At 41.6% G+C, this 17,583-nt stretch overlaps 1 protein-coding gene across 1 annotated transcript in view; it reads left to right on the top strand.

Moving 5' to 3' along the window:
- Positions 1 to 670: 670 nt before the first annotated feature.
- The window catches only part of LOC132894143 (tryptophan--tRNA ligase, cytoplasmic), a 32,606-nt gene continuing 15,693 nt past the window's right edge, over positions 671 to 17,583 (top strand). Inside the window, exon 1 of the mRNA XM_060933521.1 lies at positions 671 to 747. The gene's annotated coding sequence lies outside the window, so the exon portion shown is untranslated. The remainder of the gene's footprint in view (positions 748 to 17,583) is intronic.

The raw sequence follows: 17,583 nt of genomic DNA, 5'->3' as shown, positions 1-17,583 counted from the left end.
TTGAGTGTTTAGTCTAGTTCATATCTAGAATGTTTTATACTGTTTATATTGTCTGAGTGTTTAGTGTCTTGTTCTTATCTAGTGTTTATACTGTTTATTTATTCTGTTTATATTGTTTGAGTGTTTAGTCTGTCTAGTTCCTATCTAGAGTGTTTATACTGTTTATATTGTTTGTTTTTTTCAATTATTCTATTTTTATTTATTGCATTGCCTGTTTGCACCGTGGGTCAGAGAGGACTGATATTTCATCTGTGCTGTATGTCGAGCATGTATAGCATATTTGACAATAAACTTGACTTGACTTGACTTGATTCAAGGATTAAGAGTAGGGCTCGGAGCTGATCCAAAGAGTCATTGGGAATCAGGAGTCGACTCCAAAGACTCCAAAATAGGAGATTCTGCTGATTCTGTAACATAACTATCACAAACGAACCTGGCGCTCGGTTATAATTATGTAGTATGTACTCATCTGGCAAAATAAGAGTCTCTCGAGTTTTAAACCGTCTTTATTTACGCATAGGAACCTTTCTTTATAGACATCGACTAAAACATGATGCGTATCTGGAAATGCCGAGACCTGAAATTCAGTGAAAAGTATTATTAAGCAAGTTGGAACCATTTGTTTAGTATTGGTTGTCTGGAACTATAATTGTTTTGTATGTTCCAGTCGGACGCTTTTTGCTGTTACACTGATGTTGAGAAAGCTGACGCAAGAAAAGCCGGCTCCACAAACACGCAACGGTTACGGTACTGTGCTCTTTTACAACCTCTCTTTATTAACATTCATAACTATTTCTACAGTGTTTCAGATTTAGCCACAATTCCATATTCGACCAAGCTGACAAGCAGTTAGTTAAGGTAGGTAGACGGCCATATGGCTGGAGGTTTTATTAAACTGGAGCACAGGCGTCATGTTAATGTTGCTGTATGAGTTAATCAGAATCAAGTTTATTGCCAAGCACATGCTCACATTACAAGGAATCTGCTTTGGTGCTTGAACAGTCAAGATAGAAGAATTTTTAAAAAGGCAAAAGTGGCTATGTACATAGAATAATAAATAAGAGTCTAAAATATACAAATTTGAAAAGTGGACATGTCTGTGAAGATTCTCAGTCATCCAGGTCATAGTAACTGTGGGTGGTAAAAGAGAGCAACTGGACTTGCTTGAGGATTCTTGAAGACGTTTCACCTCTCATCCGAAAGGCTTCTTCAGTTCTGTCTGACTAGTAGGGAGTATCAGGTATTTATCCTCTCATGGATGAAAAGCTCATCGAAGGTGTCGTTGAGTCATCCTGTTGGTGTGGGTCACTGGGGGCTGGATGTGAACGGCCTCGAGAGTCGTTAGGGTGATCAATGGATTGCCTGTTAAGGTGATCAATGGAATGCTGATTCTCTCTGTCCTCTTGTGAGTCACTGAAAACAGCTGGGTTTTGGTGTGCATTCAGGCCCTGTCCACACGGCAACGGATTCAGGTGACTCTGATACAATTGCTTATCGTTTAGGCCTGGCGTCCACACGGCACCGGCGTTTTGGGTGCCCAAAATGCAGTCTTTTTGAGAACGGGTTCCAGAGTGGAAAGATCTGGCAATGTTGCCGTTGTGAAGTCGTCTGGATGAGTAGAACGGATTTGTTTACAATGACGTCACAACCACATGACTGAGAGTGCTTCACGCCGGGTAGAAGTGTAACGAACTCGATGCGAGTTGTCAACAAATCCTATAACTTGGTTCATGAAACGCGCTTACAAAATATTTTCACTGTGAATATTTATTGTGTAATGGTGCAAAGTGAGAGAGAGAGAGAGAGAGAGACTCTGCCCTTAGGGGAGAGTCAATCCCGCCAGCAAAAATAGGGGAAAAAAGGAGCGATCTCACCTCTTCAGATGCTGGTTTAAGTCCTACAATACATTCCTCAAAAAGGGCGTAGAAGAGCAAATTAATCCATCAACGTGTAGCATTCAATTTATTCCGGACCATTAAAGACGCCGCCTTCTGCGTAGAATCATACGTCATCCTCGCCGCCATATTGGATAGGTCAAAGCGGAGAATAAAGATTCATGTGCTGCGTTTAACTGTACCAACAGGTTTACCGTCCAAACGAGATCACATGGGATTACCTTTCACAGGTGAGAAACAACAAATTAATCCATCAATGTGTAGCATTCAATTTATTCCAGACCATTAAAGACGCCGCCTTCCGCGTAGAATCATACGTCATCCTCGCCGCCATATTGGATAGGTCAAAGCGGAGAATAAAGATTAGCTGCGTTTAACTGTACCAACAGGTTTGCCGTCCAAACGAGATCACATGGGATTACCTTTCACAGGTGAGACTGGAAAAATACTTTTCATTGTATTTGGTCATTATAATGTAATTTTACGAACAGATTTTCCTGACTTTGTGGCTAACATGAAGTCTCGCGCATAATAGTTTATGCGCATGCGTCCTTACTTCTTCTATTGTTCTGTTGTCTCCGAAGGGACCGTCTTACAGTGCCCCTAGAGGTGTGGCATGTGTATTGCATCGTTTTCAGCAAGCTTTGCGTTGCCATATGGACCTGATATTTTACTGATCGTTGCCCATTTGGATGCGATATATTTTTAAATAACATCTCGTTGCCGTTGTCGTGTGGATGTAGCCTCAGTTGTCTGGGAAGTGTGCACACCAAAACCCAGCTGTTTTCAGGCTACATCCACACGACAACGGCAACGAGATGTTATTTAAAAATATATCGCGTCCAAATGGGCAACAATCAGTAAAATATCAGGTCCATATGGCAACGCAACGCTTGCTGAAAACGATGCAATACACATGCCACACCTCTAGGGGCGCTGTAAGATGGTCCCTTCGGAGACACCAGAACAATAGAAGTAGTAAGGATGCATATTAGCCACAAAGTCAGGAAAATCTGTTTGTAAAATTACATTATAATGACCAAATACAATGAAAAGTATTTTTCCAGTCTCACCTGTGAAAGGTAATCCCATGTGATCTCGTTTGGATGGCAAACCTGTTGGTACAGTTAAACGCAGCTAATCTTTATTCTCTGCTTTGACCTTTCCAAAATGGCGGCGAGGATGACCTATGATTCTACGCGGAAGGCGGTGTCTTTAATGGTCCGGAATAAATTGAATGCTAATTAAATAATGATTAATTTGCTCCTCTACGCCCTTTTTGAGGAACGTATTGTAGGACTTAAACCCACATCTGAAGAGGTGAGATCGCTCTTTTTTTTCTCTATTTTTGCTGGCGGGATTGACTCTCTCTCTCTCTCTCTCTCTCTCTCACTTTGCACCATTACACAATAAATATTCACAGTGAAAATATTTTGTAAGCGCGTTTCATGAACCAAGTTATAGGATTTGTTGACAACTCGCATCGCAATGAGAAGATCATTGGCACTACTGGTGTTAAGAATCAGACCATTTCATAAATGAATATTTTGCTGTAGAGCTGCAGTGTTTGTACAATTGCATGTTTTTGCTTCACTATTACTGTCACTATTCTGCTTCTTGCATTACTACTGTGAACTAACACTGAACATAATAATAATAATAATAAATAATATCTAAGCTCGTGTTTCACTCTCACTAGTGCTCTGTAAGGCTTTTTCCTGGTGATATTCGTTACACTTCTACCCGGCGTGAAGCACTCAGTCATGTGGTTGTGACGTCATCGTAAACAAATCCGTTTTACTCATCCAGACGACTTCACAACGGCAACGTTGCCAGATCTTTCCACTCTGGAACCCGTTCTCAAAAAGATTGCGTTTTGGGCACCCAAAACGCCGGTGCCGTGTGGACGCCAGGCCTAAACGATAAGCAATTGTATCGGAGTCACCTGAATCCGTTGCCGTGTGGACAGGGCCTCAGTGACTCACAAGAGGACAGAGAGAATCAGCATTCCATTGATCACCCTAACGACTCTCGAGGCCGTTCACATCCAGCCACCAGTGACCCAACTCAACGACACCTTAGATGAGCTTTTCATCCATGAGAGGATAAATACCTGATACTCCCTACTAGTCAGACAGAACTGAAGAAGCCTTTTGGATGAGAGGTGAAACGTCTTCAAGAATCTTCAAGCAAGTCCAGTTGCTCTCTTTTACCACCCACAGTTGAAAAGTGGACATATTTAAGGCAAGGCAAGTTTATTTATATAGCACATTTCATACACAATGGCAGTTCAATGTGCTTTACAGAAGTAAAAACAAAAACAGTAAACAATAGAGAAATAAAATTACATAAAATAATTTTCTTTTTATTCTAAAACAATTAATTAAAAGAATTAAAAGAAAATAATAAGAATTAAACAATAGTAAAAATAAAATAATAAAATGAAGTAGTAGTTCAAATAGGATGAGAAAGAAAAAAACCCCCAGCAGAATAGAATAAAGAATAAAATAGGATAAAGTTAAAGTAAATTTAAAACATGCAGAGAAATAAAGATTATAAAGAATGTAAAGAAGACAATATTAATTATTTAACAGAAAGCATCTGAAAACAGCTTGGTCTTTAACCTAGATTTGAAGCTGCCAACAGCAGGAGAATTTTTGATGTCCTCTGGCAGTTGGTTCCATAGCTGCACTGCATAGTAGCTAAAAGCTGCTTCACCACACTTTGTTTTAACAACTGGTTTTAATAGTAAATTTTTCTGTTTTGATGTGGTAGATCTGATTGGGTTAGGGCGCTGCAACATATCAGAGAGGTAATTGGGCCCTGAACCATTTAGAGATTTGTATACCAGCAGCAGTACTTTAAAGTCAATTCTGTAGCTTACTGGAAGCCAGTGAAGGGACCTTAGAATTGGAGTAATGTGCTCTGTTCTTTTTGTTCGTGTGAGAACCCTCGCCGCTGCATTTTGAACCAGCTGAAGTCGTTTGATGGTCTTTTTTGGCAAGCCTGTGAAAAGGCCATTGCAGTAATCAACCCTACTAGAGATGAAGGCATGTATTAGTTTTTCCAGATCATTTTTTGACATAAGTCCTCTTAGTTTGGAAATGTTTTTTAGGTGATAAAATGCCGTTTTAGTGATTTGCTTTCATGTGACTGTCAAAGTTTAGCTCGCTGTCAATGAAAACACCAAGATTTTTAACCATTTCTTTAGTTTTAATCCCTTTTGTGTCAAGAATAGTGGTAATCCTGAGTCTTTCATCTTTTTTTCCAAATAGAATTACTTCTGTTTTATCTGTGTTCAGCTGAAGAAAATTTTGTGACATCCAGCTATTGATTTGATCGATGCACTGGTAGAGACATTCAAGGGGGGCATAATCATTAGGTGATAGAGCAAAATAAATTTGGGTATCATCTGCATAGCAGTGATACAAAATTGAATTTTTATTGATAATTTGCCCAAGTGGGAGCATATAAAGGTTGAAAAGTAATGGTCCAAGAATCGACCCCTGGGGGACACCACAGGTCAAGGACATTGACGTTGAGGAACAATTTCCCAGGGTAACAAAGAAGCTTCTATCTTTTAAGTATGATTTTAACCAATTGATAACTTTACCAGTCAATCCAACCCAGTGTTCAAGTCGATATAGCAGTATGTTGTGATCAACAGTATCAAAAGCTGCACTGAGGTCCAGTAATACCAGGACCGATGTTTTGCCTGCATCAGTATTAAGACGTATGTCATTTATAACTTTAATCAGCGCTGTTTCAGTGCTATGATTGGCACTAAATCCTGACTGAAAATTATCAAAACGGCTATTTGATATCAAGAAGGCAGTTAATTGATTGAAGACAATTTTTTCCAGGATTTTCCCGATGAATGGTAGATTTGATACTGGCCTGTAGTTATTTAACACTGAAGGATCTATATTATTTTTTTTAAGAAGGGGCTTTACAACAGCTTTTTTTAGGGACACAGGAACAACGCCAGTCTCCAAGGATGTATTTATAATTTGAAGCACATCTGTAATTATAAGATGAAGAACAGACTTAAAAAAGTTGGTGGGCAGAATGTCCAGTTCAGATGTTGAGGAACTGAGATTTTGTACAGTTTTTTCAAGAGTCTCATAATCAATTAAACAAAATTCTGACATTGTGTTGAAGTTATCTATCTGTGTCATTGGTGATTGCAGTTTTTAAATTTTTTGCAACTGAGATATATTATGAGAAATATTCTGCCGTATTTTATCAATTTTACCTTTGAAAAAGGATGCAAACTCATTGCATTTATTAACTGAGAGAAGTTCAGGTGCTAATTGTGGTGGGGGATTAGTTAGCTTCTCTACTGCTGAAAATAGCACACGGGCATTGTTCATATTCCTGCTGATGATGTTGGAGAAGAAAGACTGTCTTGCTTTACGAATTTCATAATTATAATTACAAAGCATCTCTTTATGGATTTGATAATGGATGTGAAGTTTAGATTTGCGCCATTTTCTTTCAGTCTTTCTACATTCTCTCTTTAGCAGTTTAACAGCCGGGTATTGCTTCCATGGTGCTTTCTGCTTATCATTGACTCTTTTTATTTTGAATGGAGCAATATCATCCATAATTTGGGTCATATTTAAATTAAAAAATTCCAGTAAATCATCTACAGAGTCTGACATTTTGGTTGAGTTCTGAGAGAGAGCTTGCTCAAAAAGAGCACGTGTTGTCTTTTATGACTCTCCTACCTATAGTCGTTGAGCTATTCTGAATGTGAGGAGACAGAGAAACTTCAAAGAAAACACAGAAATGATCAGATAAGGCCAGGTCAACAACAGTATTAGAAACAGTAAGACCCTTTGTGATGACGAGGTCAAGAGTATGACCACGAGAGTGGGTCAGCCCCTGTACATGTTGTACTAGGTTAAAGTTATCAATAATTGCAAGTAGTTCTTTGGCATAAATGTTATCAGTATTATCTACATGCAAGTTAAAATCCCCAGATATAATAAGACAATCAAACTCTAAGCAAATGACTGATAACAGTTCACCAAACTCTTCAAGAAAGACTTTGGCTGAATGTCTCGGAGGCCTATAAATAGTTAATAATAATATGTTAGGAGAGCATGTAACAAGTGCACATAAGTGTTCAAAGGACATAAAATCACCAAGTGAGGATTGTTTACATTGAAAAGAGACTTTGAATATATTTGCAATCCCTCCACCTTTCCCTTGTCGGGTAACATTCAAAAAATTAAAATTTGGGGGAGCTGCTTCAATAAGGGTGGTAGCATTATTTGCTTGATCCAGCCAGGTTTCAGTTAGAAGCCAAAAATCAAGATTGTGTTTGCAAATAAGATCATGAATTAAAAATGACTTGTTTAAAAGTGATCTAATGTTCAGAAGAGCTAGCTTTACAGAAATTCTAGAAGTAATATCTGGTTGTGCACTCTGATGCTGTTTTAAAACAGGAAGGAGATTAGATTGGTTCACCCCCAGGGTTAAATGTGCTCTATGTTTTCTGTTTCTTATCAACACAGGAATAGTGTCAACATTGGGTCCCAGCTTGTTTTCAACACTACACCCATTTGCAGGGACCCAGAGTACATCAAACAAGACTTTCTAAATGTTCCATTTGGTTTGAGGGTGAAAGGATTGGAGATGACATGTATGTTTTGGATGGTGAAAAAGATTTGTAGCCAGCTGAAAGTCCTGGACGAACACAATTTTGATGAACTGGGTACACTGCTTGTCGCGACAGATTTGGGCTGGAAAAAGAGAGTGTAGCCATTGGGAGCAATTTTTTCATGCTATTTGGGAAATCCATCCGAGGAGAAGTGGAGTCGTCTGTCCTTGAATGTTGGGAGGCCTGCAAGTCATATGTTTGTGTGTCCTTGATGACTACTTGCAAAGATGATTGTTTAGGCTTTGTAACTATGTCAGTCTGCGACATCTTATCAACTGTTCCTCGGTGCTGGCTGAGAAAAGATTGCAAGTTTGTAGTGGTCTGCTAAGACTTTGGCTCCAATCCATCTGAGTTCACTGCTATTTGGCTTGTAAAATTCTCTGCGATTCCAAAAAAGGTTAAAATTGTCTATGAAGTTCATACCAAATGAAGAACAAGTTTTTCCAAGCCAGGTGTTAAGACTGAAGAGTCGAGAAAAAGCAAAACTTCCTCTCGCTGGGAGTGGGCCACTGATAAAAGATTGAATTCCAGTCTTATAGAGCTCAGAAAAGTTTTCTGAAATCATCTTGGACAAACAGCTGTTCTCTGAAAACATCATTTGCTCCCACATGCACAATACGTTTAATAGTTTTATGCTCGGACATGAGTTTCAAAATGCTGTCTTTGGTGTCAGAGATGGATGCATTTGGAAGACAACAAATAATCATCTCATAACCTTTTGTTTTACAGTGGAATCACCAAGAACAAGGGTTGTGGGATCAGGTGGTGTTACGAGCTGCTTTTTGCCTCTTCTCACAGCTCTTCGATCTTGGTGTGATCTCTTTTTACTATGTGTTTGTCCGCTTGACAAATCCTCTTCCACATCCCTGAGGCATTCAAATTTGTTCTGAAGCCTTATGGGCTGTGGATTTTCCATAGGATTGTAGATCCTATTGTAATTTGTAGAACGAGCTGGTGTTGAAGTAATTACTCTTCTGTTTTTGTTTTTGGGCTTAGCACCCATCATTTGCCAGTTTTCAGTACTCACATTTTGCACAGCTTGAGTTATGAATTCTTCCACTTGATCTGCAATGTCCTCAGTCTGTCGGAGTGCAATCTCTGCATTCTCAGCCACTGTTTCTGTACTCCTTTCCTGAGATATCGCTTTTAATTCATCCGTCTTTGGCAGAGCATTAATCTTTGATTCCAGAATAGAAATCCTCTGTTCTAATTCCATGCATTTTCTGCAGGATTTTTTGCTCCCTGGCATTTAAAAAAAAAGTGGAAATGAAATTAAAATTAAATTAAAAGCTTATAAAGATGAAAAATAAAATGAGAAAAAAAAATAGTGGAACTTCAATGAGAAAGTAAAGTATAGAAATAAAGATCAAGAAAGCAGGAGCAAAGCAGAGAAGCGTCCTACTCGCTTGAGTAGGAGGAGCAGAAGCGGAGGTATGTGAGGTATGTGCATGAGTTGTTGAAGTCCAAGCTGTACAGTATATCCCAGGATGTGCAAAAACAGATCAAATGATGAAGATTGAGAAGAGATGTGATGTGAATGTGTGAGGAGAAGAAGAGATGTGCAATGGGTTAAATAAATAGCCAAGCTGTGTAGTGTGTCCCGGAATGAAGCAACGTGCAAAACTGCAGTTCAGAGAAGACCTGCATTAATGTCACAGATTGAAAGTATGAGTTTAGATTCAGTGGGGACTCGGAACTTATTGATGAGGCAGCTGCAGTGGGGGGAAAAGCTGGCCTTATGGCATGAGGTTTTGGTTCTAATGGACCTCAACCTTCAATCAGAGGGAAGCGATTCAAAAACTTTGTGTCTGGGGTGAGAGGGGTCAGCCACAACCTTTTCTGCTCTTCTCAGGGTCCTGGACTCATACAGGTCCTGAAGAGATGGAAGCTTGCAGCCAATCGTCCTCTCAGCAGAGCGAATGATGCGCTGCAGTCTGCCCTTGTCCCTGGCAGTGGCAGCAGCGTACCAGATGGTAATGGAGGAGGTGAGGACGGACTCCATGATGGTAGTGTAAAAGTGTACCATCATTGTCTTTTGGCAGCTCAAACTTCAACTGCCACAGGAAGTACATCCTCTGCTGTGCTTTCTCAGTGAGAGAGCAGGTATTCGTCTCCCACTTGAGGTACTGAGTGATTATTCTTGGGTTTCAGTCACGTGACACTTCTTAGCGATTTCACTTCCGGTAAAGCTGCTGGTGGTCTAGCAAACCAAAATGGCTGCCGTAGTGCAAAGAACTAGCGATAACTTATACGAGTATGCTTGTAATCTAGAAGCCACTGCTTGCCTTAGATATATTCAGAAGATTGCTATGTGCAATGGAATAGACCCCTATAGTCTGGGGGGGATTTGTCATACGATCTCGAAAACTACCCTTCAGCCGAGTTCCCTGACATCTCGAAGTGTCTGGTGTTGCAGACATCCTTCTACACCGCAAAACAGATGAAATCATGGAAGAGTATGGAGGCTTACAACTTTTTTTTTTTTGTATGTGACTGGGTAAAGGACTTCGGTATCAACTTGCTGCCGAATAAATCCTGTATTGTTTTTGCCCATGTACTTTTTTTTAATAAAGCCTTTCGTTCGCATCTTTACAACAAAGTGGTGCAAGTTGAAGTGTAAACAAACAACAGTTCGCTTGATTCTCACTTGTGTTCACTCCTATCTCTCAGGTAAATCATTCACAAAGATCATCAGAAACCCCTTTAAAGACCTTGATCTTAGTTAAATAAGACAGAGAAGTGATCATGGCGTATTGTAATGTATGGCTGGATAAGAATTTTGTCGTGACCTTCATGCATATGGGTTTTATTATTTGTGGTTGTTGTGATCGTGTGCACTTGCTGAAAGACTAGTTGAAAAGACCGCTAGGACACCCTGTTAAAGAAAGTGAGACATGCATTGTTTTCAGTATGGCGGCCATTGAGTGAGGAGTAAACAAAGAAACAGCTGGGGAATTTAGTGCTTTGTGACCAAAAAAAGTACCATCAAATAACAACACATAGCAATAAACGTACTTGGAAAACACTAAGGACATAGCTGAGAGGGATACAAACCTTTCACGAAGTGATCACTGCAAACTCAAGCATGCTTCAACTCAGCTCCCTTCGATTTCAGCGAAGGGTTCAAAAGCCACCTTTTTTGACATCTTTTTTTCACCCTTTTTTTATTAGTTCATGGGGAACCCTGAAAAAACTTTTCAGTTTCACGGTTTGATCGATTCGAACAACCTAAAACAACACAAGCGTAAGGCATTTTTCATGTGAGCAATGCACCTTCTCTGTACAAACGCTTTGTCAACTGAGCTTTGGTAGACCACAAGCTAAAGTTTTGAATAACTAATGAGGTAGATGTGACGTCACATGAAACCCAAGAATAGTGCCCAGGAAGTGGGAATACTCCACAGAGGTTACTGGGGAGTCAAACAAGGTGTTGGGGAAGGGTGTGGCAGAACTCCTTCTGAAGTCTGCAGTCATCTCCACTGTCTTTAGAGCATTGTGCTCCAAGTTGTTCTGCCTGCACCAGGACACCAGATGGTCAATCTCCTACCTGTAGGCAGACTGATCCTCATCAGAGATGAGTTTTTAATGAGGGTGGTGTTGTCTATGAACCTTAGGAGCTTGACAGACTGATGACTGGAGGTACAGCTGTTGGTATAGACCCCTTTCACTGACGTCACCCGAAACCGGAAGTAAACAGACCGTGCGCCATTTTGGAAGACCAACAAACTCGTGATTAGGGGGAAATAACGGCAGCGGTATGTGAACGCACGAGAATAAAGTGGAGTGGCAAATGACTTAAACAAACAAATCTGAGCTGTTTTATTTATGATTTATTGGCCCAACAGTAGACTTGAAAGAAACCTGTGTGAGACTTGGCAAAAAACTGTGGATATAATGGATAAGTCTGTGCATGATCTGCGGACACTTTGAGGTAAGCAAACGCAAGAAATTCAGATTTAAAACATGCTAAATTGGCCCCAAGTTGATAACTGTATGAGGAGCAAGCCTCCCAGACTTCTACAATTTAATAATAATAATAATAATTTAGGATGGTTTGGGGCTTGCTCTTCCTCCTATTATATAAATAAAGCATAGTTGTTGTGTAGGCATATATCATAAATACATATGTATAATTTGGATAAATTAACCTAAATTATGGATACCTTAATAGTAACAAAAATATTAATTTTTCAACTGAAAAGATATATTATTAAAAGATAAATATCAACAAGATTACCTTGGCCATAACTATGTGTAGGTTATTCCTAACAACAGCTGTAATATCACGAACCAAGCCACTAACAACATAATTGTAAGTCTGTAGCCCTTTGTAGGCTTTCAAGTCATCAGCAGTGTAGGCACTGGGTGTAAACAACAAATAGTTTACAATGTCTGGGTAGCAAACAGATGGCAGAATTGGTGTCAGGTCCTCTTTTGCCGCTTTTCCACTACAAACGCGGCTGAGCCGTGCCGTGCCGAGTCGAGCTGAGTCGAGCTGAGCGGGGCTGTTGGAGTTGCATTTCGACTACAACCGCGCTGAACCGTGCTGGCTGGAAGTGGGTGGACACATTGGGTGGAGTTAGTGAAAGTGGGTGGACGTCACGTGATGTCGTTAAGCAGCGCAAACAGTGACATCAGTGACAGTGGCGGAACAAGTCAGAGCCGAGCCGGGGCAAATGACCAGGCCCTTTATTAAAGCTTATCATAACATCATTTTAGGCTACAAAATGTCCGCAACTGCGGTGATTACCAATTTCAACACTACCGGGTGCAACTATATGTTATTTAGTACATCAAGTCCTTCAAACGAACATGTAACTCAGAAACAAAAAACATTAGGATACTGTACATGGCTCATAATAAAACATCAATAGCCTATACTGCGCACATTATTTGAAGGGCATACGAATGAGCGCTCAGAGTGGTGACAGGAAGAGTCAGAAATAAAAGGAGGGCGGTGCAAACCTCACTGAATGCACTGTGTTTACCAATTTCAACACTACGGGGTGCAACTATGTTATTTTGTACATTAAGTCCTTCAAACGAACATGTAACTCAAACAAAAAAACATTAGGCGACATACTGTACATGGCTCATAATAAAACATCAATAGCCTACTGCGCGCATTATTTGAAGGGCATACGGCGAGCCTTGCGCTCCGCGAACTCGTCCACGATGCTCTGTATGTCACTGATTCAGTGATCTTTTAAGCAGTAGTCTCACGACCCGAATAGTAAACAATAAACATGGAGGACATGGTGTCGTTAGTGTTGCTGGTCTTGGTGCTGTGGCTTGTTGTCACCGACAACGCCAACAGATACTGGCAAGAGCGTATAGATGAGGCAAGGCACATAAGGCTTCAGAAATTCTCGTAATTCGTAATTATTCTTCTTCCGGGTTTGCGGTGTTTACAGATCCCAGCGTGCTCGCGGGGCGTGTGTGGGCATGTGAGGACACGCCTCCTCACCAATCAGTGCACAGGGGAGTGTCTGCTCACGCCCCCAACCTCACTCGGCACGGCTTGGCTCGCTTCAGCCCCACTCCAAAACCGTGCGAGTTTTAGGGGCTAAGCAGGGCTGAAACGAGCTGAGTCGTGCTGGTTTTTGGTAGTCGAAACGCGAGCCGTGTCGGGCTGAAGTGAGCTGAAGCGAGCTGAAGTGAGCTGAAAAAGGGTAGTGGAAAAGGGCCATTTATGTCTCCATTCTCCCTTGCCGCAAGTCTTATCATATGGGTCAAACCCATCAATCACAGCCAGTTTCTCCACATACCGTGCCCTTTCTGCAGCTGGTAATGTACTCACATAACCCGAATTATCATCCATCGTGTCACTTTACTCTCGCTCATACTTTGTTTTATATTGTGAGTGCATGTATTTGGTCTTCTAATATGGCGCCTAACAAAATCTCGCGGCGCGGTGACGTCATGCGGTAGCCCTCTATATAGAGGATGTGCAGTCACATGACCTGTCCGTGTTTACTCCGCCATATTGGACAGCTTCAGGATTGTTTACCTTGCTGGGGGCGTCGTGGCTCAGGTGGTTAAGGCGCCATACCATGAATGCGGGCGACCCGGGTTCGATTCCGGCCCGAGGTCATTTCCCGATCCCTTCCCGTCTCTCTCCCGCTCATTTCCTGTCTCTACACTGTCCTATCCAATAAAGGTGCAAAAAGCCCAAAAAAATATCTTTAAAAAAAAAAAAAAAAGGATTGTTTACCTTGCGTGAGCGTAATGGATCCAGGGAGTAATCCCCAAGAAAATTCGGAAAATACCCCATCTACATCGTGCGGTAACTTGTCTAAGTTTGTTCAGCATCTTGAAGGTGACGTGAGGCAGCGTTACGTGGAAAAGTGTTCCAGGTTGGGGATTGCAGATCCGTACAACTTGCCGCAATCCTTGTTCAGGGAAATTCGGTACTGCGGTGCCGGCGATTTGCCCGATCTGGCCTACCACGACATTTTACAATTTTCTTGTTAATCATGAATCATGTTACACTGGCAAAGCCCTCAAAGCTTACAAGAGCCTGGAAACTTATAAATATTTTGTTGCGGGATGGGTATCCCAACTATACCTCTGGAAGGTTCCGAAGAAGAATGTCTACTTGATAACCTCATGGGTAAGTGGCATTAAGACGTTTATCATAAAGAGACTATGCAGGACGTTTTATCGTAAGAATGTTCGAAATCTAAACTCAGTTCCAGATAATGACAGGGTTGTAAATATGTATGTTTTTGTCTGAAAAAAAAATCAGAAATCACCGACTATGCAGTTATCATTCAATCCGAAAATCAACTTAACAGATGTACTAGGAGTATTGAATTAGAAGATTACGCCTACCTGATATGAAGTGTTCACTACAAATTCGGCTGGTAGAACTGGGGTACCAGTTTTCTCTTCGCACAGCGGACACCCATTTTGCGCGTCTCTCCTCGTCTGCGGGGAATCTATAAAATGACAGGCCCTCCTTTTGGCCCTGTCTATTGGTACAACCAAATGTTGAACAAATTATAACCATTCTCAAAAGATCTACTCCCACACACTTGATAATTAGAACGGGTTCGTCTAAGTTCTATGCGCGGCCATGCTGTCCAAGATGGCAGATAAATATCACGTGACCTCGTGACGTCACGTGCACGCTCTCTATACAGGGAGAAGAGTAGAGAGGACACAGCCTTGGGGGGGATCTGCTGGTGATGGTTCAGAGTCACAGACGTGTTTCCCCAGCTTCACATGCTGCTTCCACCTGCAGATGGAATCAGGCACGTTCAGCTGAGAAAATTTGTTCTGCAGAAGAGCCAGGATGATACAAGTAGTGTTGAAGGTGGAACTGAAATCCACAAACAGGATCCTGGCATAGATTCCAGGGGAGTTCAGGTGCCGGAGAATGAAATGAAGAGCCATGTTGACAGCATCATCTGCAGATCTGTTGGGTCTATAGAGATCTTGCATGTGACGTCACAGCCGATCCAGATTGTGACAGACGCCATCGTGTCGGTCAAACGCCATATTCCGCCTTCTACTTCTGGTTCTACTTCTGCTTTTACTTCTACCTTTTCTTCTGGAAAACCCTACTATATACAATTCTACTACAACGGCTGCGGCTACAAGCTCTCCCTACCTGTGCACGTTTTTTATGTTTTTTGTGTGTATTTTTGCGTGTTGTTCGTCTGTACCGGATTTCAATATCCACTACAACCGTATGGACTTACTGGACATTGGTTTCCAGCAGAAAATGACGGTTTGTAGCGATTTCCATCGCATGCACAACATTCCGGACGAGAAAAAAAAAAAAACATTCCGGACGAGACAGCGGGGTCTCCGTGGATTGTTATCGGAAGCAAAGCTAAGGAGGCGGCGCCGGGAGCAAAAGGGAGGCTACAGGCAGAGCCGGCCTGTTGACTAAGCTCAGAAAACAGCTACTCAAACCTCCACTGCCAAGCCTCTACCTCTCCAACGCCAGATCCATGTAAACAACACGGACGATTTGGAATTACCTTATTCTATTCTATAATCGGCTGGTCAGTGCTATACTCAATACTTAAGTGACTTACCCATCCAATGAGGATAGTTATTTTCTTGTTTACAAGATGCCACATCTGAGTCACTGACAAATCCTGAATTTCTGTAAAGAAAACTGTCCAGAGATTTATAAGCACGCAGTGCTTCACCACTGAACAGCGAGGGAAAGTTGATGAGGTAATCATACACGTCCGGGTATTCCGCTGGCAGTTCAAAATCCGGTCGTGAAAACTCCGTCCGGAAAGCCATAAGGGTCACAAATCTGTAGATTGTTTATTTTAGACATATATCTAGTTATCTGTTCATTAGAAAAATGAGCCGTGTAGTCCGTCGGTTGAAATTGATCCATTCTGTACACGAGTGCAGCAGTATTCAGCGGTGTTTTTGACCGACAAGATGGGGGTTGTGTACTTTCCGGTCACGTGACTGCAAGATCTCTATAGAGAACATGCACGTGACGTCACGAGGTAACGTGATATTTGTTTATCTGCCATCTTGGACGGCATGGCCGCGCATAGAACTTAGACGAACCCGTTCTAATTATCAAGTGTGTGGGAGTAGATCTTTCAAGAATGGTTATATCTTGTTCAGCATTTGGTTGTACCAATAGACAGGGCCAAAAGGAGGGCCTGTCATTTTATAGATTCCCCGCAGACGAGGAGAGACGCACAAAATGGGTGTCCGCTGTGCGAAGAGAAAACTGGTACCCCAGTTCTACCAGCCGAATTTGTAGTGAACACTTCATATCAGGTAGGCGTAATCTTCTAATTCAATACTCCTAGTACATCTGTTAAGTTGATTTTCGGATTGAATGATAACTGCATACTTAGAAACTAGACAGTACAGTGTTTGTGGCTGTTAGTCCGCTTGATCTCTAACGTTTAAAATGGCTATGCCTAGCCCTACTACCCTGGCCTAGTCTCATCTCATCTCATTATCTCTAGCCGCTTTATCCTTCTACAGGGTCGCAGGCAAGCTGGAGCCTATCCCAGCTGACTACAGGCGAAAGGCGGGGTACACCCTGGACAAGTCGCCAGGTCATCATAGGGCTGACACATAGACACAGACAACCATTCACACTCACATTCACACCTACGGTCAATTTAGAGTCACCAGTTAACCTAACCTGCATGTCTTTGGACTGTGGGGGAAACCGGAGCACCCGGAGGAAACCCACGCGGACACGGGGAGAACATGCAAACTCCACACAGAAAGGCCCTCGCCGGGCCCAGGGCTCGAACCCAGGACCTTCTTGCTGTGAGGCGACAGCGCTAACCACTACACCACCGTGCCGCCCTGGCCTAGTCTATATTTTTTTTTAAATTTTTTTTTTTATTTGTTTGAATATAGAAGCTGGACATATCTGTGACCCCTATACATTTATATCTGATATTGAATAATAATTCTGCACAGATAAAGATAGCAGTGATTTGTGGGTTTTTGTTTTTTTTTCAGACAAAAACATACATATTTACCGTACAACTCTGTCATTATCTGGAACTGAGTTTAGATTCTTACGATAAAACTTCCTGCATAGTCTCTTTATGATAAACGTCTTAATGCCACTTACCCGTGAGGTTATCAAGTAGACATTCTTCTTCGGAACCTTCCAGAGGTATAGTTGGGATACCCATCCTGCAACAAAATATTTATAAGCTTCCAGGCTCTTGTAAGCTTTGAGGGCTTTGCCAGTGTAACACGATTCACGATTAACAAGAAAATTGTAAATGTCGTGGTAGGCCAGATCGGGCAAATCGCCGGCACCGCAGCTCCGAATTTCCCTGAACAAGGATTGCAGCAAGTTGTACGGATCTGCAATCCCCAACCTGGAACACTTTTCCACGTAACACTGCCTCACATCACCTTCAAGATGCTGAACAAACTTAGACAAGTTATCACGCAATGTAGATGGGGTATTTTCCGAATTTTCTTGGGGATTACTTCCTGGATCCATTACGCTCACGCAAGGTAAACAATCCTGAAGCCGTCCAATATGGTGGAGTA

This window comes from Neoarius graeffei, chromosome 11 (genome assembly GCF_027579695.1).
Source record: "Neoarius graeffei isolate fNeoGra1 chromosome 11, fNeoGra1.pri, whole genome shotgun sequence".
NCBI classification, from domain to species: Eukaryota; Metazoa; Chordata; class Actinopteri; order Siluriformes; family Ariidae; genus Neoarius; species Neoarius graeffei.
The sequence above is the reverse complement of the archived record's forward strand: the minus strand, read 5'-3'. Positions and strand labels throughout refer to the sequence as shown.